Source organism: Kogia breviceps, chromosome 13 (genome assembly GCF_026419965.1).
Source record: "Kogia breviceps isolate mKogBre1 chromosome 13, mKogBre1 haplotype 1, whole genome shotgun sequence".
Lineage (NCBI taxonomy): Eukaryota > Metazoa > Chordata > Mammalia > Artiodactyla > Physeteridae > Kogia > Kogia breviceps.
The window spans coordinates 36,901,991-36,929,815 of NC_081322.1; the positions used below are offsets into that span (position 1 = coordinate 36,901,991).

The 27,825-nt window shown below is 40.0% G+C and overlaps 1 long non-coding RNA gene and 1 pseudogene across 1 annotated transcript; both read right to left on the reverse strand.

The window, feature by feature from the left end:
- Positions 1–1,934: 1,934 nt before the first annotated feature.
- LOC136792422 (uncharacterized) lies at positions 1,935–11,083 on the reverse strand. Its single transcript, XR_010836205.1, has 3 exons — positions 10,936–11,083; positions 9,121–9,221; positions 1,935–1,966 (listed from the first exon to the last, which is right to left on the reverse strand). It is a non-coding gene; the product is annotated as an uncharacterized lncRNA (long non-coding RNA).
- A 3,168-nt stretch (positions 11,084–14,251) lies between these two features.
- On the reverse strand, positions 14,252–14,784 carry LOC131768080 (large ribosomal subunit protein eL21-like; annotated as a pseudogene).
- Positions 14,785–27,825: the final 13,041 nt, after the last annotated feature.

The window sequence follows — 27,825 nt, forward strand, 5'->3', positions numbered from 1 at the left end:
CGACCTCGGCCTGCAACTGCAGTGCTAGTTTCCTTTTCTCTCTTTTAGCCCTTAAACCTAGTACAGCATCCAATATTGAAAGGAAACACAAGTGAATTTCACGAAAGATCTGCATTTTAGATTCACCTAAAATACCAGGGGCTCCAAAGTGAGGGACAGAGAAAATTCAATACCATTTTCCAGTCAACATGTTTATCTATTGCTCTTGTCAATATAGAATGATTCCAGTTCTTAAATGAGCATTTAACTTTCTGAAGGAGAACGAAAAATTAAGTTACTTAATTTTAAACATATTTTTCATAAAATAATGTGTGTTAAATTTACCCATTGAGCTTATTTTCTGTCTGATTTATCTTCTTTCTTTCTTTCCCTATATTATCTTCAACAAATGGAGAAAGCAGTAGTTACTTTATTAAACACCCAAAATGCTTAGTATTTTCTTATAGCTAGATAATAAATCAGGCACACTTTTATCTAGTATGCTAAAATATGTTATAATTCACATATGTCAAGAAACATATCAAAGAAAAGTTTTCTTCCGCTTAGTGTAAACGATTAGTAGAATGGGCTAGAAACCTCACGTGATGCTTCAAACAGGCATTTTCTCCTTGAGAACCTTTACAATCTTTCTCAACTCCTGACCTTCAAAGTTTCCTTAATAGCATTCTATTCCTTCATAATATAGTTATTTTAACTGGTTTTACAGATCATACAATCCTTCTTACCTAGTATCAGTGTTTGGACAAGTATGAAATAGGATTAGATGTGTATAACTGAGATTTTATCATAAGAATGTCATTGCTATAAGCATTCATTATTCTTATATTTGTGGAGTTAGTAACTCTTGTCTCTGCCTTGTTAATTCCCACTTTTCTTTTTAGAACTTTTATTAAATAATACCCATTGAGGAAGGCTTTTCTGAACATTTCCCTCTTCCACTCCTCCCCCCCCAACTCACCACCTCAGATGAGGTTGGGGGCTGTAATTACATCTTTTCATTATACACTAGGTTTTTACTTTATACCACTGTCACAACAGTAACTAAATCATTACTATTTAATCCTCCACTTAATGTCCATCCATCTGAATAAACTACGATTTCCATGGAACAAGGATGTACTTGTCTTATTCATCTTTGTACCCCAGGTCCCCCTGTGGTATCTGACCTATAAAAGATGCTCAATAAATAATTACTGAATAAATGAATGAATGAAGCCTTTGCTTGCTGCCAGTAGAAACATCCAGGTTTCTGCTTTCAGCTCAGGGTAAAACAGCCTGAATCTCAAGGGCCCATTTAGAATCAACTGTATTCACTGTGTAGTTTAGTGAAAATATGTCAAGGAACCATTTTTCAGCTTCTAGTATAAATATCTACACCAAAATAAGCAAAGTTTGGCTGCCATTCACACAAAGTATTTGTGTTACCAAAGATTATTTACAACTGCAGAGTTGACAGCAAAAGATGCTTTCTAAATCCAGATGTGTATAGGCTACTGCTTTATCAATTGTTTTCTTTTTTTCCTTGAAGATTTACTATGAGAACTGATGGAAGGTCTACTTCCAGGCATAACAAGGGCTATTTCTGATAGCTATCAGAAAGATCATATGCAATGAAGATGAAGTATATTATGAAGCATGAACACAATTAAAATCAGAAAGATTGAAGTTAGTGCGCTTAGAAAGAATGTAACATAGAAATTTCTCTAGTGAACTAGGGTCAGAGTTGCCCTAAACTCCACAACAATAAACAAGCCCAGAGAGCCAACAAAATCACTTTCATGGAGCAGAGAGAGTTTTTGAGCTGACAGAATGTTCACCGTGGAGTAGCCTCTAGGTTTACACATTACTTTAATAACAGGGTAATTCAGGTTACTCTACTTGCCTTCTGAAGTCATGGTAAAGAGCTTCATCCTGGGACAGGAACCAGGCATGGTGTCAAGTGGGCTGCTTAAACTCCCGCCGTGTGCTAAAAAGGAAATAATGAGAACACAGGAGTGAAAAGCAAAGCTTCAAACCCTCATTACAGCAGGCACCACACAGTTAACAAAAAGCTACACCAAAGGATTTGAGACAATAATATAGGCTTTTTCCTAACTTTGTTCAACAAATAATTATAGACTTTTTTGTGCCAGGCACTGAGCATGGTTTTAGTGATAAAGACAGGCTCACGCCTTCACTGAATTTATTATACAAAATGTCTTCTGAAATACAAAGTAGCAGCATTAGTTTCTAAAGAGCGTTGGTGAATGTTCTTTACTTGTTTATCATTAATGAATACTATCAATGACATACCAGGTGTCCCAGTCACTTAGAAACCTTTCCAAGAGTTGACAAATGAGTGACCCAAATGATAAATCTAAGACAGTCTAAAACGGAGAGCCGTGAGGTCGGCAGGGTGGGGACGTTGTCATGTCAGACGTGGGACTTGAGCCGGGCTTTGAAAGAATGGACACCTGGAGAGGAGGGAATTGGACCTTGAGGCTGTGAGGAAAGGCACAGAGAAGTGGAAGCAGGAGTGCGGATGGCATCAAGGAGAAAGTAGGTGGGTTTGACTGACTCCTCAATTACCTTATACTTTACACTGTGAAGTCCTGAGTGTTCAGAAGAAAAATGTTGAAGAAGTCCCCGCATTAGAAAGACTAATCTGGTAGCAGTTTGTAAAATCTGGTTTGAAAAATGGTGCCAGCTGGCTTAATTAGTATCACCTGAGGCACTTTAGGACTAATACAGATCCCATGTCCCGCATGCCTTCATTCCTAGAAATACAGACTATACCTAAGAGAATGGATTTTTTTTCAACTCGTACCTTAAGTGATTTTCTATGTGATTCTGAGGCACAGCCAGATTTGGAAGTTATAGAAGATGAAATGAAAGTCGCTGACTGCACTGGCTTAGGAAATGTGACCAGGGCCAGGCCTAGGGAGAGTTTAGCCTCCCTGAAAGACAGGCAGACTGCTAGTCTAAGTCAAAACTATAAGGTCTAACTGACATCTGGAAATATTTGTAGGAACTTTTGACACCCCCAAAATGCATTACTCTCACATTGCTGGGCTCAATGTTTAGAATAAAAGAATTACTATGCAAGGACTCTACATGAATCAGAAAACTACATCTGCACATCTTGACTCCATCTGTTTTCTCCTACCCCCATCCCATGAGGAGACGGCAAGTTCCTTGAAGGCAGAGAACTCACTCCCTGCTCAATCTCAGCCCCTACAATGGTGTTAGCACAGACTACGCAAGGAATCATTTTTTTTAATAAATGCATAAACAAATGAAGTAAAACCAGTCTTTTCGATCATTGGAAAAAGCAGCCGACATTCACAGATATTTGGGAACCATGTCTAAAATACCCATTTCCCAGGTAAAGACCGAAAAAATTAACTTATGTCCACCGTGGATACTGAATGCTTTTGTATACTCTGGAGGGTTCCAAGATAGGGAAGACACCTGGAAGAAACTTTAAAGAAAACAATGAGGCAAGGCAACGAGGCAGGAGGAGTACCAAAATCCTCATAGCGGGGTAATTTCAGTCTGATTATAAAGTATATGCCATCTGCAGACATTATGCCTTTCTGGATTTTGTTTTCACCTCCTATTGTCTGCAACAGAATTTCTGGGTCATAAAGGAATTTCTTCCCTTCCCATTTTAAGAGTTCTAGAAGTTTGAGAGAATATCTTTAAATGCCCAGAGTTTAGTATTTGAGAGTTGGTAAACCTTACATATTCATTTTTCTAAAAATGAGCAAGGCTGTGATGGCTGTATAATCAATTATTATTCCTTTAATCCAGATTTTTAAAAACCATTTTACTTTGGCATACTTAGTTGAAATGACCATGTTGTTGAGTTATCTTCCTAGTTTCTTCATTCATGACTTTTAGGAGCACCAACCTGACTTTAAAAGAGGGAAACTGAGGCCTGGAGAGTTGACTCTATGTCAGGTCTCAATGGTTATGCAGTTTCAGAGCCACCACTACAAGCAAGGGCTCTGCATCAAGAGCATCAATATAATGCTTCCTCTCTTAAAACAAATAAAAGCCTAGGATTTAATGTATTTTAAGCCTAGCACTTTTTCTTACATAGGCATTTTTTCTTTCAGTAAAGTAATCACGAAGAAGCAACTTAATGAGAAACTGGTTTGAAATGTTTCTGGGTAAGATTCCTAATTTTAAATAATTCCATTTTGCCAACTAAGAGAGATTAAATTGTCCTTAAAACAGATTAGGAGGGGAAAGCATAACATGTAAAAATAAAGTATGCTTAGTTTTTTCAACACAAGTTTTTAATCTAGAGCATTGGTTAGGGGTGGCACCTGCCTCTGCAGATAGGAGTATTTTTATTACACTGTATTGTTTAAAATCACTGGAGCATGATAACAATGGAAAGCAGACCTATCTGGTTTTATTATTGTTTTTCAATTCTCTGCTGATAACGCTCCCCTGACTCACTGCACCTGAGGCGCACTTCGTAGGCCACTGCAGAGGGTCGAAGAGGAGGTGCACTAAGACATAACCCAACGACACAAGTCACTGCCACAAACATCGTCACCTGGGGTAGAAATAATATTGGAGGAACATCATAAAACATTTAAGATCTTAGTAAAGGGTATAAAAATGGGTAGCAGGGAGCTTCCCTGGTGGCGCGGTGGTTGGGAGTCCGCCTGCTGATGCACGGGACGCGGGTTTGTGCCCCGGTCCGGGAAGATCCCACATGCCGCTGAGAGGCTGGGCCCGTGGGCCGTGGCCGCTGAGCCTGCGCGTCCGGAGCCTGTGCTCCGCAACGGGAGAGGCCGCAGCGGTGGGAGGCCCGCGTACCGCAAAAAAAAAAAAAAAAAAAAAAAAAAAAAATGGGTAGCAGGGGCTTCCGTGGTGGCGCAGTGGTTAAGAATCCACCTGCCAATCCAGGGGACACGGGTTCAAGCCCTGGTCCGCAAAGATCCCACATGCTGCGGAGCAATTAAGCTCGCGAACCACAACTACTGAAGCCCATGTGCCTAGAGCCCGAGCTCCACAACAAGAGAAGCCACTGCAATGAGAAGCCCGTGCACTGCAATGAAGAGTAGCCCCCGCTCGCCACAACTAGAGAAAGCCCACTCGCAGCAACAAAGACCCAACGCAGCCAAAAATAAATAAATAATTTTTTTTTTTTTTTTTTTAATGGGTAGCACTGAACTAAAGGCAGTTCAAAGTGTATCTGGGTGACGCGTTGGATGAGACAGCTCTGAGTATAGGGCACATGAAAGTTCCACAAAATGAATGAAAGACTGTTCTAGGGGCAGCTCTTCATCCTCCTCAGACCAAAGGAACTGGCCTTCAGTTTCTCCATTAGGATCAGGCCCTGCTTTGCCTCACCATCCATTTACTAATGTGTCAATTATTAATTGATAGGTTAATGTAAAAAAAATAAAATAGTGAACACAGATATACAGAATACATTCTATTTTTTTTTTTTTTTTTTTTGCGGTACGTGGGCCTCTCACTGTTGTGGCCTCTCCCGTTGCAGAGCACAGGCTCCGGATGCGCAGGCTCAGCGGCCATGGCTCACGGAACCAGCCACTCCGCGGCATGTGGGATCTTCCCGGACCGGGGCACAAACCCACGTCCCCTGCATCGGCAGGCGGGCTCTCAACCACTGCGCCACCAGGGAATCCCAAGAATACATTCTATAAAGCTGAAGAATAGCTCGAAATGTGACATGGAGGAAGGATCCCCATGTATCTCACCCAGCGACTTGCATGCCCGACTCTGTGCTGCTCAAGATACCGGTCTTGGTCACCCACTCTTTCCAAAGCCCATCCTGTGTGGTAGGGAAAACAATTTGGACTCCTGGGTAGGGGTCCCAGGACCTACACACTAGTCAGATGTCACTTTCTTTACTCACAATTCAGGGTGTAACCCTCCCTGAAGTATACAATGACAGTTACAAATAGGGAAACTGACTTTGGGAAACACATTTCTCCATCCTATGGTCAAGGTTTCTGCTGTCCAGGGTTTCATGGTCAAAAAATTGGTTGGTTCAAAACTCACATGGGAGATGGAATGAACTGACTGGCCCCTTCAAACCCCAACACCCAACATCTCTCAAGTTACATAATTTAGTTAACTATTTATGAGACTTCCTTGTAAAACACAGAAATTTTTCCCTCCTTGTGAAGAAAATTAAATGGTTCAAAAAGTTATGTAACACAATTCTGTGGAGTATAAAAAATATAGATATGTAAACTCTTAATATGAAAATTGATTTTCTGCCTAACTTATAAAGTCTTCAATAAAACACTATGAATTTTTACCCTCCTGTTTTTCTATAAGCCATGACCTCCTCAAATACAAGCTCAGGATTTGTAATGCTCTCCAGACTCCATGCAACAATCTCCAAATACTTAAATCAGCAAAACAAATTTACCCATGAGTAACCTAGGAGCTGCCAGCATCAATTAAAAATAAGTGGTGTAAAACAAATTGATGAAGGATAATTTTGATGCAACATTATTTCAGCTTATATAATCCCTTCCATCTCTAAAAATAAGCAGACCTAAATAACAAAAAAGAAATTTCCCTAAGAAACAAACATTTGTTCTATTCAATAAAAACAAATTGCTTTTATGTTATCTGAAAGGGTTCAGTCAAACAGAAATATTGGCGTTGAACCACAACATTTGAATATTTTGGCAGAAGTGCTTTTAAACCATTCCTTTACATGATTTAATAAAAATGGCGCTACCACTGGAAAAGTATCAGAATGGAAAACTTTGCAATGTACAATCGAGTTACCATAAAATGTAAATAAGCTTTATTATGCTAATGGTCTATGGAACTTATCCCTTACTGCCCTTGAAATTATAAATTACAAAAAGATGAGTTTTAAAATAACATGACTCCAAAAGCTACAAAATATAATTTTCTATTTTAAAACGGTTGTCTCCAGATCAATAAGGAAAAGCTGTTTCTAAGTAAGTCATCAGAAATCCTTACGCACTGAGAGTACTTTTCAGGGCCAGTTTCCCACTCCCCACCCTGAGTTTAAGTTTCTTCTCATTATTCCTATTATGATTGCTCCAAATCTTCTCCATATTGCTTAGACCCAATGCTGTGTCCTCCACCTAACTCACGGTGATGAGCTTATGATACTGAGACTAACAGGCTCTCCTCTTCTCTCCTCTCCTCCCCAAATTCTCTATCTTCACACATCTTCTTCCTCCCCATTTCTGTGTTCTTGCTATTCCAGACTAACCCCAAGAAGCTCTTCCCTTATTCCACCTTCCCCTCTACCTGTTCCGATTCCCTGCTGCCCGCCCCGATGACAGCCTCAACACAGACTTCTCCCCCTCACCTGTGTTAAAAAAAACAGTCAACCAAGTAAATTTGCAGATCTAATCGGCTTTATTCAACCATTCATGAATTGGAAGCATCCCATCTCCTAAACAGAAGAGCACTCTGAAAGGCAGTACAAAAACGGCAGGTTTTTAGAGGCAGGGTGGTGGGGCAAGGAGGCTATTAGTGAAAGAAAAGAAAGGATTGTTTTAGGCCAGGTCACCTTCTTTTTGGGGAAAAGTGAAGGTCTATCATGCAGATTATCTCTTCTTCCTTTGTGGGGGCGGGGGGCAGGTGTAGGAAACGGAGAGGGCCCACGAGACAGATTACCTTGTTGGTGCTGACCAGAATATTCCAGACTGGCTGAGTGATTTCTTTCCTGTGGAAGTTGAAACTGCCAGTAGGTCGTGCTAAATCTAGGTTTGGTATGGGCTTTAGCACAAGGGATACCATTTGGGGCTTTTGGTTTTCTCTTTAACACCTACAATGGTGCTCTGGGCTCCTCCTCTCCCTTTCAAACCACCTAACAGACATCTGCATCCCTACAAGTCCCAAATTCACTTCCCTACAGAGGCCAGGGAGGTCATGCAAATGAGAGAAATGAGCTGGGTGGAAAGGATAAGCATCAGGGACAGGCCCATGTGGTGAACCGGGAGAGCACGGTATTTCTAAGGCGGACAACCAATTGTTGCCAAGAGGAAGTGAACCCGCAGTGTCAGATCTCCCAGTTTTTCAACAGAAGACAAAAATTATGTTTCATATGAAACCTCCCAATTTATAAATGTTGAAAACTATTTTTTTAAGTCTCTGAATGCTATGGAGGACAACAGTGTGAAGGCCAACCAAAGGACATTTGTGAGGCACGTGCACCCCCACTTTATTGCCTCTGTCTACACACCTCCATGTCCTCAGGGGCCTACTCCTTACTTGTTTCACAGTCTGGTTTCCAAACACCACATGCTGAAACTCAGTGCAACACTCTGGCTTCTTCTGGGTCCCCACGATCCCTAAACTGTCATGGCATTTGACGCCAGTGACAGATACTGATGACCAACTCACACTTCTGAAGTTCCCTCTCTTGGTGACCTTGCCGTGGTGTTTTCCTGGTTCCCCTTCCCTCTCTGACTTCTTCCCCAGTCCCTCTATACTGCCTTGCAGTATAGCGTGGGGAGGTTCACTTGGACAGAATGCCTGAACCATAAACTCCACAAGGGCAGTTTTCTTTTTTAATGTAAATTTATTTATTTATTATTTTTATTTTTGGCTGCGTTGGGTCTTCGTTGCCGCACACGGGCTTTCTCTAGTTGTGACGAGTGGGGGCTACTCTTTGTTGCGGTGTGTGGGCTTCTCATTGCGGTGGCTTCTCTTGTTGCAGAGCACGGGCTCTAGGTGCATGGGCTTCGGTAGTTGTGGCATGCAGGCTCAGTAGTTGTGGCGCAACGGCTTAGTTGCTCCATGGCATGTGGGATCTTCCTGGACCAGGGCTCGAACCCGTGTCCCTGCATTGGCAGGCAGACTCTCAACCACTGCTCCACCAGGGAAGTCCCACAGGGCAGTTTTCAACAGGATGATATTGTTTGAGCAGCAACAGTGCTTCCCACTCAGAGGGCATATTTGGCTGTGTTTCTGATCCTTGAATGCATATTAAAATCCCCTGGAGCAGAGGAATGTATTTCATCTGGGTTGTAGCCTGGCCTCAGGATATTTTAAAAGCTCAACAGGTGAGTCTTATGCACAGCAAAGTTGAGCACCACTGGTATACATGATGACTAAGTAAGTGGGTCATAACTCAAAATTGGTGGGTCTCACCTTGTGCATACTGCTGCTTTCAGGGTCTGCCAGACATTGCGGATCCACAGACTCATTCAGCCATGATTTCTGACTGCCAAGGTGTGTTCTGCGCCATGGGCCTAAAGGAAGGCAATGGAAGGCTGAGCCAGCATGGGTGCCGAACATCCTCTCTCAGGTTAGACCTTGTATGACCTGAGTAGACTCTTCTGTGAAAGTAAACTCTTTGTTTCATTGGAATATAATTTGTAGAACCTTCTATTACAGCAAGGCTATTCCTGTGGCTTATAAATGGAAACCTTCCAAATTTGTTCTCTATGGCTCTAATTCTGAATACCCTCTTAAATTCTGCATTTCCAACCACCTGGTGGACATTACCACTTCTCTTCTCCCCACTACCCACATCTTCTCCTCCTGCCCATTTCCCATTATGATGTTTCCGCGCTCCCCCACCCGCTGGAGTGTGAAATCTCGACATGGTCCTGGACTCCTCCCTCTAGCTTCTCCCTTCTAATAGTCATTCTTCTAGTTCATCTAATATTGATTCTTCTCTCACACTGCTTCTGCCATCTGGCTATGCCTCTCCATTCCCACTACACCTTCCAACTTAAGACATGGCTACTCCATGCCTGGCCAATGGCAATGGTCCTCAGCGCTCTCCCTGCTCCCAGCCTCGTCCTTAACCAATCTGTTGTACTCTACGATTGTGTTTCCTCCTTCTTACAAACCCTTGTTGCACTCTGCAGGAATAAACTAAGACAGGCCTACAGCCTGGGTCTGCTGAACTGTGTCACTCCACCACCCAATCTCTTGGGCGAAGACTCAGAGATGTGCTGAGCTTGATTTGGAACAGTTACTTGCACTTGGTGAGCAGGCAGACGCAAGCCAGAGTCTACAGCACAGTCAGGCAGGTAGCCAGGAGGCTATAAATCCTGCCAAGAACGCAAAGGTGAACTTCTCACTCCTGGCCAAATGGTCACCCACAGAAGTAGAGTCAGCAGCACAGTGCCCTCTATAGGAACTTTGGGAGACCTATGCCTCCACTTGGGACCATGCCAAACAGTCTCCTGCCTTAGGTAGTTACTTCCAAGTAGGGATGTTTCTGGATCTTTTGCCACTGAAGAACTTTTCATCCTCTTATTGTGTCTATTGGTATCTTTCTGTATTCCACATCACCCTCCCAAAGTGACAGCCCCCCAGATTTCCAATACTCAACAATTAAGATCCATTCTCCTTGGCGCCGGCATTCCATGCCCTTCCCAGTCCATCATCACCAGTCCTTCTGGCCTTGTCTCCCACTACATCTGGGCTCTGGTCCTATTAGGCTGCTGGCAACATTCATTAAAGCCAAGAAGTATGTGAATCATGAGATGCCCCATCCAAAAACCTATGGCCTTCCATATTTTCCATTAAGCTAAGAAAACACAACATATCTGAAGCTAACACTCTAGCATAATGTGCAATGTTGGAAATTATAATGAAAACTAATCTTGTTGATTTTAATAAGTTCTGTCCATGTCTCGCTTTAACATCACGAATATAATTTTACATAACACTTGATAGCACTTGAAAAAGCACTTTGCTTACATTATCTCTTTAATCCTCACAACAATCCTGTGAATATTTACAGATGACAAAATGGAGACACAGAGATATTACTTTGATTTTCCCAAGGTCACACAATTTCTGGGAGGCACAGATGGTTTCCAATCCCACATCTCCTGATTGTAAAATCTCATTAACATTCTACTACCCAGTCTTGCTTTATTTACCAATGTAAATCCCCACAATGTTCACCTAAACTCACAATGAAAATTAATAAAACAAACTACTTACCTTTGAGAATTTCAGTGCAAAAGCTATGCTTTCTTGACACTGTTCTGATTCTTTTAGTGCTATAATAAGGGGTATATGGCTCTCTGCAGATCAGTGTCATTAGAAACCCCAAGACTGGCCACAGACAGAGAAATGAAAGCTTGTAAAAAGCACTGGAATTGAACAAAAATGATAGTAATGAAAAGGTAGGAAGACAAACAGCATTTCAGCAATTACACTGTTCTGCACAGAAAGCCGCCCAGCATCAAACACTGGCCTCTTTATGTTGTCATGCAAACATCTAATTGCACCATTTACCTTCTATAGTGCTGAAGAGAGACCAAACGAGCCAAATGCTATTTCTTTATTGTCATTTGCCATGGACTCTAACACTCAAAGAAAGGAGCAGAGATTATATATAAAACTGCAAGAATCTACTCTGTTCTAATACTGGTGAAGATAAATATGCATCCCTGGAAAAACCCTTGGCATCCAGATGGAATGTGGGGTTGGGAACAGAAGTGAGTGAAGGAGGCATGGGATGAACTCCCAGGGCCTGACTCATGGAAAATGCGGCGAGGACTCAAATGGCTCCATTTAAAAGTAATCAAATATGAATATTTTTCACAGAAAAATATTTTACTCACTTTTAAAAAGAAATGCCTCCCATATCTTTGACTCAGCTATCCCACTTCTAGGAATTTACCTAAGAAGGAAACACACACACATACACACAAACACACACCATATGTGATCATCTCAACACACACACGCACACACACCTATATGTGATAAAAATCTTGGTTGAGATTGAGAAGGGTGTCAGAGGATGACAAGGAAGTGTTGAAAGAGATATAATTTTTACTATATCCTTTTGTACCTTTGGATTTTTGTCCAATTGAACACCTATAACCTATATAAGAAATTAAATAATTAAACAAAAAAAATTTTAATCCATGCTTCAAATACACATACTCTGTAACCCAGAAATAACTCCTTTAAAAATATTTACAGGGCTTCCCTGGTGGCGCAGTGGTTGAGAATCCGCCTGCCGATGCAGGAGACACGGGTTCGTGCCCTGGTCCGGGAAGATCCCACATGCCGCGGAGCAACTAAGCCCGTGAGCCATGGCCGCCAGGCCTGCGCGTCCGGAGCCTGTGCTCCGCAACGGGAGAGGCCACAACAGTGAGAGGCCCGCATACCGCAAAAAAAAAAAAAAAAAAAAAAAAAAAAAAAAAAATTTACAAATAAGCCCCAAGAAGTCTATACAAGGGTATTTGGTGCAGTAACATTTGTAATACAAATGATTAGATGGAATCTAACTTCCTTTCCATCAAGAGGAGAATGGTTCAATAAATTCCAGCACTTCCATTCAATGTAAAACTCTGCAGCCATGAAAAAGAATAATATATCCACATGCAAAATACTCTGCAAAATAAATTGTTTTTTTAAAGCAAAGTGAAGAGCTTACTACCATTTTTTTGTGAAAATAGAGAATATATAAATATAAACATTCCTGTATATACTTTCTATATAGAAGGAGACTAAGGAAACTAGTAACAGTGATTAACAGTTGGGAGGGTTTCTGAGAGGTTGATGGTTTTCAGTGTATACCTTTTTTTTGTTTTTAATTTTTAGTCTTGGTATGCATTAATTTTTCAATCAAAAAAATCTTTTAAAAATCAGTGCCTCACTACAATGACACAAAGAAAATCCACAGCAGCTACCTTTATCAATGAACTTTGTTCTTTTTTCACAAATCTGAGTAGACAATCAAGCATTAACAGTATCTGAGGAACAGCAAGAATCCACGAGAAGGACCAAGACGAGCCAAGAAAACAACTGACCTGATACAAAAGAAAGCTACTTAGTACTCCCAGAGATATTTGAGATGGTATTATAACCTTCTCCCTCCAAAAAAGAAAGGAAATAGAAACCAAATTGTTCTTGGAAACTAAAAATATGACTGAGAAATATAAAAAGATCACACACATCATACAATCAAAAGAGAAAATATGAAAGAAAAGTTGATTCATAGAGGATAAATCCTCAAGAACACATATTTATCTCATAAAAGTTCCAGAAAGAAAAAAGAAATAGAGATAAAATAATGAAATATATGACTGAAAAAAATCTCCCAGAACTGAAGACAGACATGAGCCTTCATATGGTAGTCCCAGTGAAAGCCAAGCAGAAAACATGAACAAATCCTTGTGAAATTCAAGAATCCCAAGGATAAAGAGAAGGTTCCAAAAGACCTTCCTGAGGATGAAACAAACCAACAAAAGTTTCATACATAGGAATGAGAAACAGAATGGCAACAGATTTATCATCAGTCACACTAAACGTTAAAAGACAGCCAAACAATGGTCTCAAATTCAGAGGAAGTAATATTGAACCTGAAATTCAATACCCAAGAATCTATCAAATATGAGGGTAAGATAGATATAGTTTGCGATGTAAAAAAATGAGAAAGTTTATTTCCCTTGTACCCTAATATGGTACCCTTGCACCTAATATGGTTAATCTATATAAAAGAAAAATTACGGTTAAGCAGCTGGACAATCTTAAGATATGATGCTTTCTTGCATAAAAAAGAAAAATAAAGTGTCAGGAGAAACAAATGTGGAAAAGAATGAGGTCTAAATAAACAGTGGCATGATCTTGAAAAATTGACAGTGTTAAAAAAGAAAGTCCATCTGAGCTTTGTGCTTAGAACATTCTTTATGAACAACACTAATTTTGTGACATTAAGATCATATCTTCTCCACAAGTCCAATCATACAATTTGACTTTGCAAAGAAAATATTTATATAATCATAATATTATAAAAACTCTATTTTCCATTTTCAGAATCGACCTACAGACCAACATGTAAGATATAAATATATATTACCAAACAATATAAATATATCTTGGCAATGTAAAAGTAATATATGTGATGATAGTTGGGAGTTGGTTATATGGGAAGGGGAATTGGAAAGGATAGGAGTGCTACTTTCCTCATGTCAATCACAGGGAGCATGATTTTGTCTAAATCAGATCAAGAAATAGGGCTTAGGTGTATAATCTAAAGTTATAAAAGTAATCAATAGAAAAACCAAAAGGTAATTAACCCAAATGAAATTAGTGTGGCGGAGGTAGAAAGAAAATGTGAAAACAGACCTACATTCACCAATTTTTATGGCATGGGGTCAACTGACACTGTTCAAAGTTGATAGACCACCTTAATGAGTGTTTGGGAAATATTTTACATAAAAATTATTATTTTTTTATTTTTTTATTTTGTGTGTGTGTGTGCTTTAAATGTTTGTTTGGGGGAGGGCAACACACACTTCTACTCAATTAAGAGAAACATTTATACCGTCCAGGTCTTTTATTTTCTTTACACCCATCATGCCATGAATTCATAGGGAATGGGCTCCAACAGTTCACGCTCCTTTCCATTGGTTCTCACGAAGTGTGCTTCTCTGGGTGGAGCAGGCTGGCGCTTCAGCTGAACCCAAGTACCTTTCTCTTTGGCTTCCTTCTTTTTCCTTCTTCACCCGTTTCAGGAAGCTATCTCGGCTCTTAGAGTGCTTAATATGATCGATATGCACATTAATTCTCTTGGCAAGAATCTTGCCCTTAACTTGTTTGTTTACAAGGATGCCAACAGCATGCTGGGTAACACTGTAGACTCTCTCAGTTTTGCCATGGTAACGTTTGTGCGGCATTTCTTTTTGAATAGCACCCATTCCCTCGATATCTACAGTCTCACCTTTCTCGTAGATTCGCATGTATGTGGCCAAAGGAACAACTCCATGTTTTCTAAAAGGCCTAGAGAACAATGTAGCAGGTGCCCCTCCTCTTTCCCTTTGTGTTGGTCATGTTGGCAAATTACTGGAAGATGGCAGCTCCGGCCGAAAGGAAAAATTAATTTTTAAACATTTCTCAGTGGTTTCCTCTGGGAAGTAAAGTTAGGCTGTAGCGCAAATAAGTCTCTTCATTTTTGTTTTATCCACATTTATGCTATTTGAATTTCCACTTCAATGTTCTTACTTTTTTTAATAATTTTTTAAAATGTGCTTCTTGTACAAATGGGCTACCCCATAAACTCTTATCAAGACATTTATATAAGTATTATTATGACTGATTCTAACAATAATAATGAATAATAAATATATTTTACTGAGGACATTTTATGTGCTTAAAGGTTTAGTGAGCACTCCGATTGAATCATCACAACAATCATGTTATAGACACTATTATCTCCTTTATATTATGCACAAGGAAACTAAGACTTAAGAGGTTAAGTAATTTTCCACAGTAACGCATCAAATAAGAAGGAAGGGGAGCCATGGCTTAAACTCAGGACTGTCTGACTTCAAAGTTCATGCTTAAAACCACTAAACCTCACTGCCTGTACTCATCCTATGATTCTGAACTAGCAACTTGCAGACTCCATTTTCTCTATCGACTATATCAGCTCTGAGAGATGTTTATTTGAATTCCAGGGTAGCTCCTTTGACTGAAGACAATTTCCAAGACCAACACTTTATATACCAGTTGCAATAAATGCTAGAAGGTAGCAAAGCAATGGCCACAGACTCTGAGAGCAGAGAATATTGACTAAAATTCAACACACAAGCATCCCTTCAAATGTAAGGTGAGATAGAGAGATTTTCAGATATTAAAAGGACTGAGAAAAAAGGATGCATTTTGTGCTATCTTAATAAAATGTCTGGGCTTCCCTGGTGGCGCAGTGGTTGAGAGTCCGCCTGCCAATGCAAGGGACACGGGTTCGTGCCCCGGTCCGGGAGGATCCCACATGCCGCGGAGCGGCTGGGCCCGTGAGCCATGGCCGCTGAGCCTGCGCGTCCGGAGCCTGTGCTCCGCAACGGGTGAGGCCACAACAGTGAGAGGCCCGCGTACCGCAAAAAAAAAAAAAAAAAAGTCTTATTCTGAGGCTTGTTTGAAGTTGGTAAATAGAAACATGTAGTTCCAAAAGAGATTTTGGTGTATATACCTATAAGTTTTATTTCCTTTGTAGCCTTTCACAAAAAATCACATGAAGATTTATTTCAGAAAGGGGGAATACACATCTCTGCACAATTGGACCATTAGAGTTAAAAAAAAATTCTGTCATTCCACTTCCTGCAAGCTTTACAATTAGGAAAACAAAGAAAAAGGCAACACCCATTACTTCATGTGACAAGTAACTTAGTTTCTGCTTTTGGCAAACGGGAATAGATTCTGGTTATTCGGTCATTCAACTAGTGTTTGGAATCACATTGTTTTGTGCTAGGGAGATGACAATGAACTATAGACATAGTTTTGAGTTGGTCACCGTAAACCAAGGAGTGGCTCGAGGGGTGCCTGAGGCCCCACCATCTCAACCAGCACCCCCATGCTTACCCTCACTACAATTCTTCTGATTGTTCATGATGATTTTAGTACTGGGAAAACAAAACTTCAAGCCCTCCATACATTCTTGCCCTTCAAAGAGAGTGCAGTCCCAAAGCCATCTATATAAAAATTCAGAAACCATCAGGAGAGCTTAGAGTCTTGTGGGGATAGACAAGCAGTTAACCAGAATTACATAATCCATTACACATACATGGGTCATGAAGTAAAGGGTTCTAAGGGGTTTTTTAAATTATTATTTATAAGGTTTTATTGTTATATTAAGTGGAAGAGCAGGAAGTTATGGACCAAGCCATGCAACATAGCTTCAAAGTAAAGGATTAGAATAATCAGTCACATTTCTTATCTACCATATACTTTGATAAGCTACAAATTTTATTTTTACATTTCAAAAGTATTTAAAATTTCCACATGTCTCGTATAGGTATATACACCAAAATCTCTTTTGGAACTACATGCTTCTATTTACCAACTTCAAACAAGCCTCAGGATAAGACATATTGTTAAGATAACACAAAATGCATCCTTTTTTCAGAATCCTTTTCATAAACTCCACAACCAGATATTTTGCAGAAGTCTCTTCAGTTTAAAATAGAAATTCTCTTCTATAGATAGCTAAAAAAGATTTGAGATGAAGAAGGTTAACTGCTCTTTTGTGGGTCACAGCACTGATGTGCTTCAGCCCTCAGAGCACAGCTGAACTTTTACTCATTGACTGAGTTAGTTACCACTTTCTTTCCCTCAATGTCTTTAAGCTGAGTTTGTTTTGGCACATTGGTTCATTAACACATGGACCCATATATGGTAAATTCATCTGATAGCTCCTCCCAATCCCTTGATACTAAATATTGAAATTTGATTAGAGATGGAAAAATGATGCTACTCATAGTAGAAGAGACCAAAATCCAGTCCTCTCTTCCCCTTTTGCTAAAAAGATGCTTACGTTGTTTGGGTGTCTCCTCTCCTCTGTACATCCTGGTGCTCAGAAGAGGGGGGGGGGCCCACTCCACACTGCCTGGTTTCCTGTTCTTATTATCAAGGATTAGTTTAGACACAGGCATGAGGTATAATTCTGGATACTATGATGTGTGGGAAATCTGGGAAAGGCTCTCTCCCCTTACTGACAAAAAAGTTAGTTGGGGATAAACATCCCCTGTGCCCAATGTCATTGTGTTCGTGACCATTCCTGGAGCTGTGGCAGCCATCCTGCAACCATGCGGGGAGCTAAGTCAACAGGTCCAAGAGGGGAGAACAGAAAGATACAGAGAACTTATATTCCTGCTCTGTTGAGCAACTGAATCAACCTTTGAATCAATCGACAATCTGGAGCATTCACATGTGGACTTCATGCTATGGGAGATAATCATATGCAAGCCCTTTTGAGTCAGGGTTTTCGGTTATTTAGCAGATTAAACACATCCAAACTGGTCCATATAGATTAGTTCTCTCTGTTATCCCTTTCTTCCTCCACCCAGCCACCATTCTTAACATAATTTAATTGGTATTGACATTTTGACACAGGTAGATTTAACTTTCTTCGGTGATAAATTTAAATTTCTCCTCATGTTTTAAACTTTACCTTGGCAATCTAGTTTAAGAAACTGATCTTATCAAAGATATCTGGTTACCATACCCATGGGGCACTAATAATATTCTTAAGGTCATGGAAGTAGCAGTATGAGGCTACAATGTGTTTTGATAGCCTAACATATCCCTTTTGGCTAAAGACTCTTTTCCCTATTAAAAAAAAAAAAAAGAAAAAAAAGAAACGAAAAAACTGAATTATATGTGGAAGATTTCTAGTTCTTAACCCAATTTTCTTTTTCTTTTTTTTTTTTTGTTTCGGTACGTGGGCCTCTCACTGTCGTGGCGTCTCCCGTTGCGGAGCACAGGCTCCGGACGCGCAGGCTCGGGGGCCATGGCTCAAGGGCCCAGCCGCTCCACGGCATGTAGGATCTTCCTGGACTGGGGCACGAACCCATGTCCCCTGCATCCGCAAGCGGACTCTCAACCACTGTGCCACCAGGGAAGCCCCCAATTTTCTTTTTTTGATAGACTTTCATTACAGCAACTCCTTAAAGCCTGACTCTGGCTTTCACAGTTTAATTTCTCGGCTTTGAGTTAATATTATTCCCTTAATCTCACTAATCCTCTAAGAAAGATGAACATAATGGTGAACTTCATGTAAGAAATATTCTATTAAATTTTTAAATGATTAAATTGTACACATAAAAATAAAATATGAATTTACATAACTTCCTGCCCAAATTCCTGAATTTTAAGCCATCTTTTCACCAATACCACTTCCAAATGTCTCTCTACGTGAGCTTTATTAAGACAAGTGTCAATATTCATAAAATCAACCAAAGCAACTGAAAGGCCTATGCTAAAAATAAATCATAACAAAAGTCAAGGTTAATTACAATTAGATTTTAAATATTTTGCTTGAGGACGCTAAGCTTATTTAGTCTGGAACATAGTTTTTAAATGAAATGCTTATATATTGATATAAAATATATAATAGTATAGTACAGCTGCAGGGTAGAGAGAGGAAACACTACGTAGCACTATTTAAACATTACATATTAATCTCAAAAATAACAAAAATAAGCAGTTTGACCGTAAATTATTCTCAGGACTTTACCTTTAAAATTAAAAAAAATGTAAAGGCCATAATCTCTTAAGCACTTCAGGGCAATGACAATTTTTTAAAATTGTAACTGGAAGGAAGCTAAAATGCCAACATTCATTTCTGGATTTTGCAGCCAGCTTTGTCATACAAGTGCTTTACTAATATTTTTTTTCATACTTGTGTTCTAAAAGGCATTCTCCGGAATAAAGCCTTAAGTTTAAACCAAAGACAAATTATTCAGAACCCACCCTACCATATTTGTAGTGGGTCTCTAGCTCCTTATAAGGAAAAATACTGGAGATGAGCTTAGAAATTTTAAAAGTAAATGTGAGGATGTGGTAAAGAATGATCTTATCCAGTCTGTAAAGTGGGTGTGGGATTTTTAAAGTTCAAGCATAGTGGATAGTCTAATATGAAAGTGAATGAAGATACTCCTTAAGCCAAAAAAGAAACCCTTTTTTTTAAGGAAAGTTTGAAGGAATTTTGAGAATTGTACTTTAGCTAAGGAAGATATAAACATCTGGGGGATCCGAGTGGAGGATATGCAGAGTTCTTATTTTCAGTAATTTTTCAAAAAGTCTAAAATTATTACTAAATGATAGGTTTTAAAATATTTTAAAATTATTACTATTTGGCATGAGAAATTAATTCAGTTGTCTAAAATGTTTATTTTCTGAGCAGGGTCACAATAGTTAAGAAGATTATTATGCTGGAAAAAGCTTCAATAAGTGATCCATGGCCTCAATTCCTATCCTGGTTCTCAGTAGTATTTAAAGACATCAATCTCCATAGATAGATTTTTACTTTCACACAGCTGAGTTCTACATAGAAGAAATAATTTAAAAGCTCCATGTAACATATGTCAATTATTTTTCAATAAAACTGGAAAAAAAACTCCATGGACTTCACCTGAGCACTTAAATACACTGCTCTTCTATTTGGTGGCTTATCAGTTCCTGTCAAATTCCTTCATAACATTTCTATTTTTTTGGTTCCTTAAAAATAAAATGCAAAATTATCGACCTAAAATGGCCCATAATTATAGACTCTCAGAGCTCAAAACAATATTATAGATAATCCTACACTACACAGGGATGTAAAGGAACTTACCCAAAGCCACACAGTACAACCTAACATATCACATCACAAAACACAACACACCAGCCAACTGCAATGTGGGAACCTAGACTGGCTTATAAAAAGACATTTTTGTAACAACTAGAGAAATTTAAATATGGAATGGCTGCTAAATAATGTTTATGATTACTATTAACTTCCTTAAGTATAATAAAGTATTTCCATTGTCTTTATTCTTAGATGATACATGTTGAAGTATTTATAACTTTTGAACTTATTACAAATTTTCAAATGGTACAGGATATGTGTTTGTATGTGTTAATATATGTGTGTGTTACTACACTGAGTGGGCGAGATAAAGAAATTATGGCAAAATGTTAACAATTATTTAAGTGGAGAGCACATGGGAATTCAAATTTTCTGTATGTTTAAATATACACAGTAGTCAGGAATTCCCTGGTGGTCCACCAGTTAGAGCTCTGCACTTTCATTGCCGAGGGTTCGATCCCTGGTCATAGAACTAAGATCCCGTAAGCCGTGTGGAGCATCCAAAAAAAAGAAAAAGAAAAAAATACGCAGTAGCCCTGTACTTCACCAAAAGCCACAATAGCTTCCACAAAAATTGTACTAAGGACTTTGTTAAGAGCCTTATCGACCCTTTTTAAGCAGGCAGTTCTTAACGAAGTTGACTTTTCTGTTTTTCTTTAATATAACAGACTAGAAGCAAACGTTAAAAGAGAGAGAAATGGATACTAGAGACAATCACGATCCACTTGACAAACATTTATAAACAGTCTACCAGATTTGGGAGACAGCAATGGCCACAATACGATCCTGGCCCTGAAGAAGCCCACAATCCAGCTAGTGACAAAGATATGCAAACAATTAGCCATAATGATAACTAAGATACCTGATACAGAGAAAGAATATGAAGCAGTAGAAATAACTGTGTTAGTAACCAGTGCACAAACTCAAAATGATCACCCCAAGCCATAAGGAAAATGTCAAATTTTATTTCATATACATTTAGAAAGTTAGAGAAATTAACATTACACTTTATAAATATTATTGTGAAAGTATTTTATTATGTAAAGTTTTAAAGCTTACAGAGAAATGTTTACATATCAAAAAATTTATTTCCCTTGTTAGGAAGAGTCAATATTCTTAAGATATCAATTCTTGCCAACTTGACCTATAGATTCAATACAATCCCAGTCAAAATCCTAGCAAGTTATTTTGTGAGGACAAAAATATAAATTAAAGCTTCTATGAAAAGACAAAAGATCCAGCATAACCAACACAATACTGAAGACAAAGTCTGAGGACTGACATTACCTGACTTCAAGACATACGTTAAACTACAGTAATTACCAAGATAGTGTGGTATTGGTGACAGAACTGACAAACAGATCAATAGAACAGAATAGAGACCCAAAATATAGACCCACACAAATATAGTCAACTAATCTTTGACAAAGAAACAAGGGAAATTCAGTGGAGAAATGACAGTCTTTTCAACAAATGGTGTAACAATGGACATCCACACGCAAAAAAGAATCTAGACACGGGCCTTACACATGTTGCAAAAACACTAAAATGGATAATAGGCCTAAATGTAAAATGCAAAACTATAAAACTTCTAGAAGATAACGCTGGAGAAAATCTAGGTGACTTCAGGTTTGGCGATGAGTTTTTATATAGAACACCTAAAGCACAATCTATGAAGGAAAAAATTGGTAAGCTGGACTGCAAGAAAATCAAAACCTTCTGTTACACAAAAGAGACTGTTAAGGAAATAAAAAGACAAGCCAAAGACTGAGATAAAATATTTATAAAATATATCTGATGAAGGACTTGTATCCAAAGTATTCAAAGAACTCTTAAAATGCAACAATAAGAGGCTTCCCTGGTGGCGCAGTGGTTGAGAGTCCGCCTGACGATGCAGGGGACACGGGTTCGTGTCCTGGTCCGGGAAGATCCCACGTGCCGCGGAGCGGCTGGGCCCGTGAGCCATGGCCGCTGAGCCTGCGCGTCCGGAGCCTGTGCTCCGCAACGGGAGAGGCCACAACAGTGAGAGGCCCGCATACTGGAGAAAAAAAAAAAAAAAGCAACAATAAGAAAACAACCCAGGGACTTCCCTGGTGGCAAAGTGGTTAAGAATCTGCCTGTCAATGCAGGGGACACAGGTTCAAGCCCTGGTCCAGGAAAACCCCACATGCCGCAGAGCAACTAAGCCCATGCGCCACAACTACTCAGCCCACAAGCCACAACTACTGAAGCCCACAAGCCTAGAGCCCATGTTCCACAACAAGAGAAGCCACCCCAATAAGAAGACCGTGCACTGCAACGAAGAGTAGTCCCCGCTCACTGCAACTAGAGCAAGCCTGCACACAGCAACAAAGACCCAATGCAGCCAAAAATAAATAAATAAATAATTTTTTAAATGTTTAAAATAAATTTTAAAAATCCCAATCACAAAACAGGAAAAAGATCCAACCAGATACCTCATTAAAGAAGATATACAGGGGCTTCCCTGGTGGCGCAGTGGTTGAGAATCCGCCTGCCGATGCAGGAGACACGGGTTCGTGCCCTGGTCCGGGAAGATCCCACATGCCGTGGAGCAACTAAGCCCGTGAGCCATGGCCGCTAGGCCTGCGCGTCCGGAGCCTGTGCTCCGCAACGGGAGAGGCCACAACAGTGAGAGGCCCGCATACCGCAAAAAAAAAAAAAAAAAAAAAAAAAAAAAAGAAGATATACAAATGGCAAATGGGCATATAAAAAGACGTTCAACATCATATGTCATTAGATAATTGCAAATTATTATAAAACATCCATTGGATACCACTACATGCCTATTAAAGTGGCAAAAATCAAAAAAAAATGAACAATATCAAATGCTGGCATGGATGTGGAACAATAGGAATTCTCATTCATTGCTGATGGGAATGCAAAATGATACAGCCACTTTATAAAAACAGTTTGGCATATCCTTACAAAGTTAACTATAGCTTTACCATACAATCCAGCAATCACTCCTAAGTATTTAGTCAAATGAGCTGAAAGTCACATCCAGACAAAAACCTGCGCACAAATGTTTACAGCAGCTTTATTCATAATTGCCCCAAACTGGAAGCAAACAAGACAGCCTCCAAAAAGTGAATGGATAAACAAGCTGTGGGACATCCATACAATGGAATATTATTCAGCAATAAAAAGGAATAAGCTATCAAACCACTAAAAGGCATAAAGGAATCTTAAATGCATATTGCTTAGTGAAAAGAACCAGTCTGAAGAGTCTACACACTATATGATTACAACTATATGACACTCCGGAAAAGCCAAAACTATAGTGACAATGAAAAGCTCAGTGGTTGCCAAGAGTTCAGAGAAGGGGGTGGGAAAGGGATGAATAGGTGGAGCACGGAGAAGTTTTTACAGCAGTGAAGCTATTCTGCAGGATACTGTAATAATGGACACGAGACATGATGCATTTGTCAAAACCCATAGAACTGTATGACACAAAGAATGAACCCTAATGTAAACTATAGACTTTAGTTAATAATAATGTACCAATATTGGTTCAGTTGTAACAAGTGTACCACACTAATGCAAGATGTTAACAAGAGGGGAAACTCTGAGCAGGGCAGAGAGGGAACTCTGTACTACCTGCTCAATTTTCTGCAAACCTAAACTGCTTTAAAAAATAAAGGCTGTTAATTTTTAAAATTGTGTGTGTGTGTGTGTGTAATACTCATTTGCCCCAAATGCCAAATAACGTAGCTCTATTAGAGTAAGCATGTGTTGCTCACTGTTAAGTCTTTACCTACATACACTAAACTGGCTTTTTGTGAATTGTCAGTCACTTTCAGAAATGCTCAAATAATGAGCACATAAATTATGGGTAGACCCTGGGCAGGGTTTCGAAAAGTGTGGTCTTCAAACCACCTGCACCAAAATCATTTGGATGCTTGTTAAAAATCATATCCCGGGCTTCCCTGGTGGCGCAGTGGTTGAGAATCCGCCTGCCGATGCAGGGGACACGGGTTCGTGCCCCGGTCCGGGAAGATCCCACATGCCGCGGAGCAACTGAGCCCGTGAGCCATAGCCGCTGAGCCTGCACGTCCGGAGCCTGTGCTCCGCAGCGGGAGACGCCACAACAGTGAGAGGCCCGCATACCGCAAAAAAAAAAAAAAAAAAAAAAAAATCATATCCCTACTAAATCATAATCTCGAGGGGTGGGCAATCTGCATTTTTAACAAGTTCCCTGGGGATTGTGATGCACGAGAATTGTGGGAAGCACAGCATTAACAGTATATTAGGATACTTAAGGACTACTTTTATTTTACTGCTTATAAAAAGCAAACAATTAAAACATACCAGCTGCCCAGTAATTGAGAACAGGTTTCCCTTCATCTCCCTGGCACAAGATGACAACCAGTGACTTATTTTGCAGTTTCAGGAATTCCAGCCATAAGGACTAAATTCTCCAGAAACACTTTATTACATAACACCATGTTTTTTCAAACGCTGGTTTTTCAAGAAAGAAATAACAAGAAAGTGAATACTAGGATGATGCTTATGGCCCTTCTGTGTTTTTTTTTTTTAACTGAAGACTTTTGAATCATACTTTTAATAAAGGATTAAAGAAGAAGCTTTCTGAGGCTTTTAACATTTATTATTCCCCAAATTGAATAAATATTTTAAAATAAAATTCTCAGAGGACACTGTCAATTCCTTTTATCTGCGAAAATTAATTTCTTTGAAATAATTTTGGTCTTGCCCTTTCCAGGAAGGTATCATTTTACTGCATCTATATCAAAGAAGGTCAGTCACAGACTCAGAACACAGGGCAACGCTTCACGACCATGTCCCAGAACAATCACAGAGTGTGCTTGATCAATCCTGGCTGTCACCATTTCTTTGACTCTCCACCTTGCCCTTTTGTGACCTTGGCAATCCAGCCTTAAGCTGTATGATACTGTTATTGCCCCCATTTATCCAGTGGTCAAACATCAAGCAATCTTAGCCATTCTGAACACAGCAGAGACATGTGTCTTTTCAATCTTTGCCTTGTCTTTCTGCAACCTTTCCCTCTTCAGCCAACAAATCATTTATAGTCCTCCCTTAGTGGAAACAATCTAATGTTAGTCATTTATACTTATAATCCAAGGCAGTGCTGCTCAAACTTGAGCATACATCACAATCATCTGGAGGGCTTGTTAAAAGACAGCTTGCTGGGCCCTACCCCCAGTTTCTGATTCAGTGGGTCTGGGATGGGGCCCAAGAATTTGCATTTCTAATGAATTTCCATCAGGTGATGCCGATGCTGCTAATCCAGAGACCACACTTTGAGAACCACCGATATAAGATAATTTGCCACCTTACTTCTGGCATTTGCACCAGATAATGTTGTGACACGTATGGTAATTACATAAATTGTTCCAAGACTCATCAGAGTAAGAATCCTAATTAACAACCCACAGATAGTATATTACAGATGATGAAAATGGACAATTCCTTTTGACAGTGGTCAAGGCCACCATATATAATTGCTTCTCTACTGTCCTAGAGAAGATCATGCAACAAAAATCTCAAGTTAGCATGTGAGCACTCCTGCCTTTTATCTATTAATCAACTCTTAACTAGCTAAGCTGCTCATCTGTCCCTGCCCTAAGTAAGCACTTTCACTTAATTTTCAATTGCCTGCCTTGTAGTCTTGGTTCATCTATTGGACTTGGACCCACTCCACGAAGACCTACCTCTTCCCACCAGAGACCCACACCCCCACTGCCACCCTGCAGAACCCAACCTGCCTTTCTGACCTTAGTCATGGGTCCTCTCCATCCTGAGGAGTTTCGGCCCAATTCCTTCCTGGTCTCCTAGGCTTCTAGATGTGTGATATACCTCTGGCATCAGTCCTCTTGGCTGCCTCCCTCGGCATGACTTGGAGAAGAGAGTTTATTCTCTTTTAAAGGGAATTAGGAGAATGCCAGAGCCAAGGTGAGGCCAGGGCCACTCTGGGAACTGGATAATGAAAGTGTCCCTCAGTAGATGGCAGGAGAAAAGGGAGCCTTCACACACAGGAGTATATGGTTGAAGAAATATCAAATCCTAATTCTTTGATCTTCTCGGATATTTTCCTTAGTGCAGTGCCAACCAGAATGGTTTCTCACCTTCAGATAAGAGTTGCACACTCTGCTGAAAGATGTTGCGCTAGGAAGATCAAGATTAAATCCAGAAGAAATCAAGCAACGAGAAAAATGGGCTACTTGGCCAGCAGAGGGCGGCAGACCACATCACAAGAGGGACTCCATCCCCAAGCAGCTCTTCCCATAGGAAGTCCAGGTCTGTAACTGCCGGGTAACTACTAGGGATTCTAAAGGGAGTACATTGGAATATTATTAATTACTTCCATGTTATTACTCCTCATAACAAGATGCTAACAAGAAAATGTAAACATTGTATAAGAAAAGAGCATCGGGGACTTCCCTTGGTGGTGCAGTGGTTGAGAGTCCTCCTGCCGATGCAGGGGACACGGGTTCGTGCCCCGGTCCGGGAAGATCCCACGTGCAGCGGAGCGGCTGGGCCCGTGAGACATGGCCGCTGAGCCTGCGCGTCCGGAGCCTGTGCTCCGCAACGGCAGAGGCCACAACAGTGAGAGGCCCACGCACCGCAAAAAAAAAAAAAAAAAAAGAGCATCGGACCTGGAGTCTGAAAAGCCAGATTCTAGCATTTTCTGTTTGACTTGGCCAACAACTCAGAGCTTCCATTTTCTTACCAGTGAAATGGAGGGAAACAGTAATAAAAACAATCAATACCAATCACCTGTGGCCCATCAACCTCACAGGTTCGTTGTGGGAGCGGATAAGTAAAAGGAAAAAAATCTATATGCACAGACATTAGTCATTTCCCACGTTGTGAACTCAAAACAAAAGAAGTACGTTAAACCCAAAAGGTCACCTCAGCTCTTCCTTCCACAGGTCCCGATGCCGAGGAATACTTTAACCTTGTCATCACAATTGTGGAGAGATATTTTAGGCACTGGTCTGCAGGGATAGAGGGGATTTCTGGAGTAGGAGCCCATTCAGGGAGGCACTAAACCCCATTCCGTAATTAATGGCACAGCCCACTCCACCCCAGTCCCAAGTACTTAAGTGAGGCTGGCAAAAGAGAAGCCAGGAGCCACAGTGCAGAGAATTGAGGGAGAAAAGATTAAAGAGAAAGACTAAATCTAGGGCTGTCTTTCCCAAACAATTACTGGAAAATTGCAGAACCAGTCTGCCCCAGGGAACCTCAGGGAAAATATTACTTTAATTGTGTGATGGCATCTTTCACAGAGCACGCAAGAGCCCCGGCCGGCATGGCAAGGCAGAAGCTAAGAGCTCTGGTAGGTATGTTATGCCTTTATGGAGTTGCTATGCTGAATGTTGAAAGAAGCACAAAATTTAACTGTCAAAGTTAAAATCACAAATTCTGGACTAAACTACAAGACAGAATTCCAGATGATCTCATTCTATTTTTGTGTGACAGGCTATTAATTGCCATCACGGCACAGAATTTTTATTTTAGGACAGCTAAGATTTCTCTTGTCTCAAGTCCCAACCAACACTGTCCTCTCTGCTGCAGAAATTTCTCTAACCAATCTTCCTGTCATTTGCTTCACGGGCTTGTTCAAATTGACACTTGAGAGTTAACTTACACCTTCCTATTTTACAAAAACAATCCCAGAAGAAGGTACCAGATGATTTATCCCATTTGAATTAAAATTCTGATTTTCAGTCTCTGCTATGGATTAT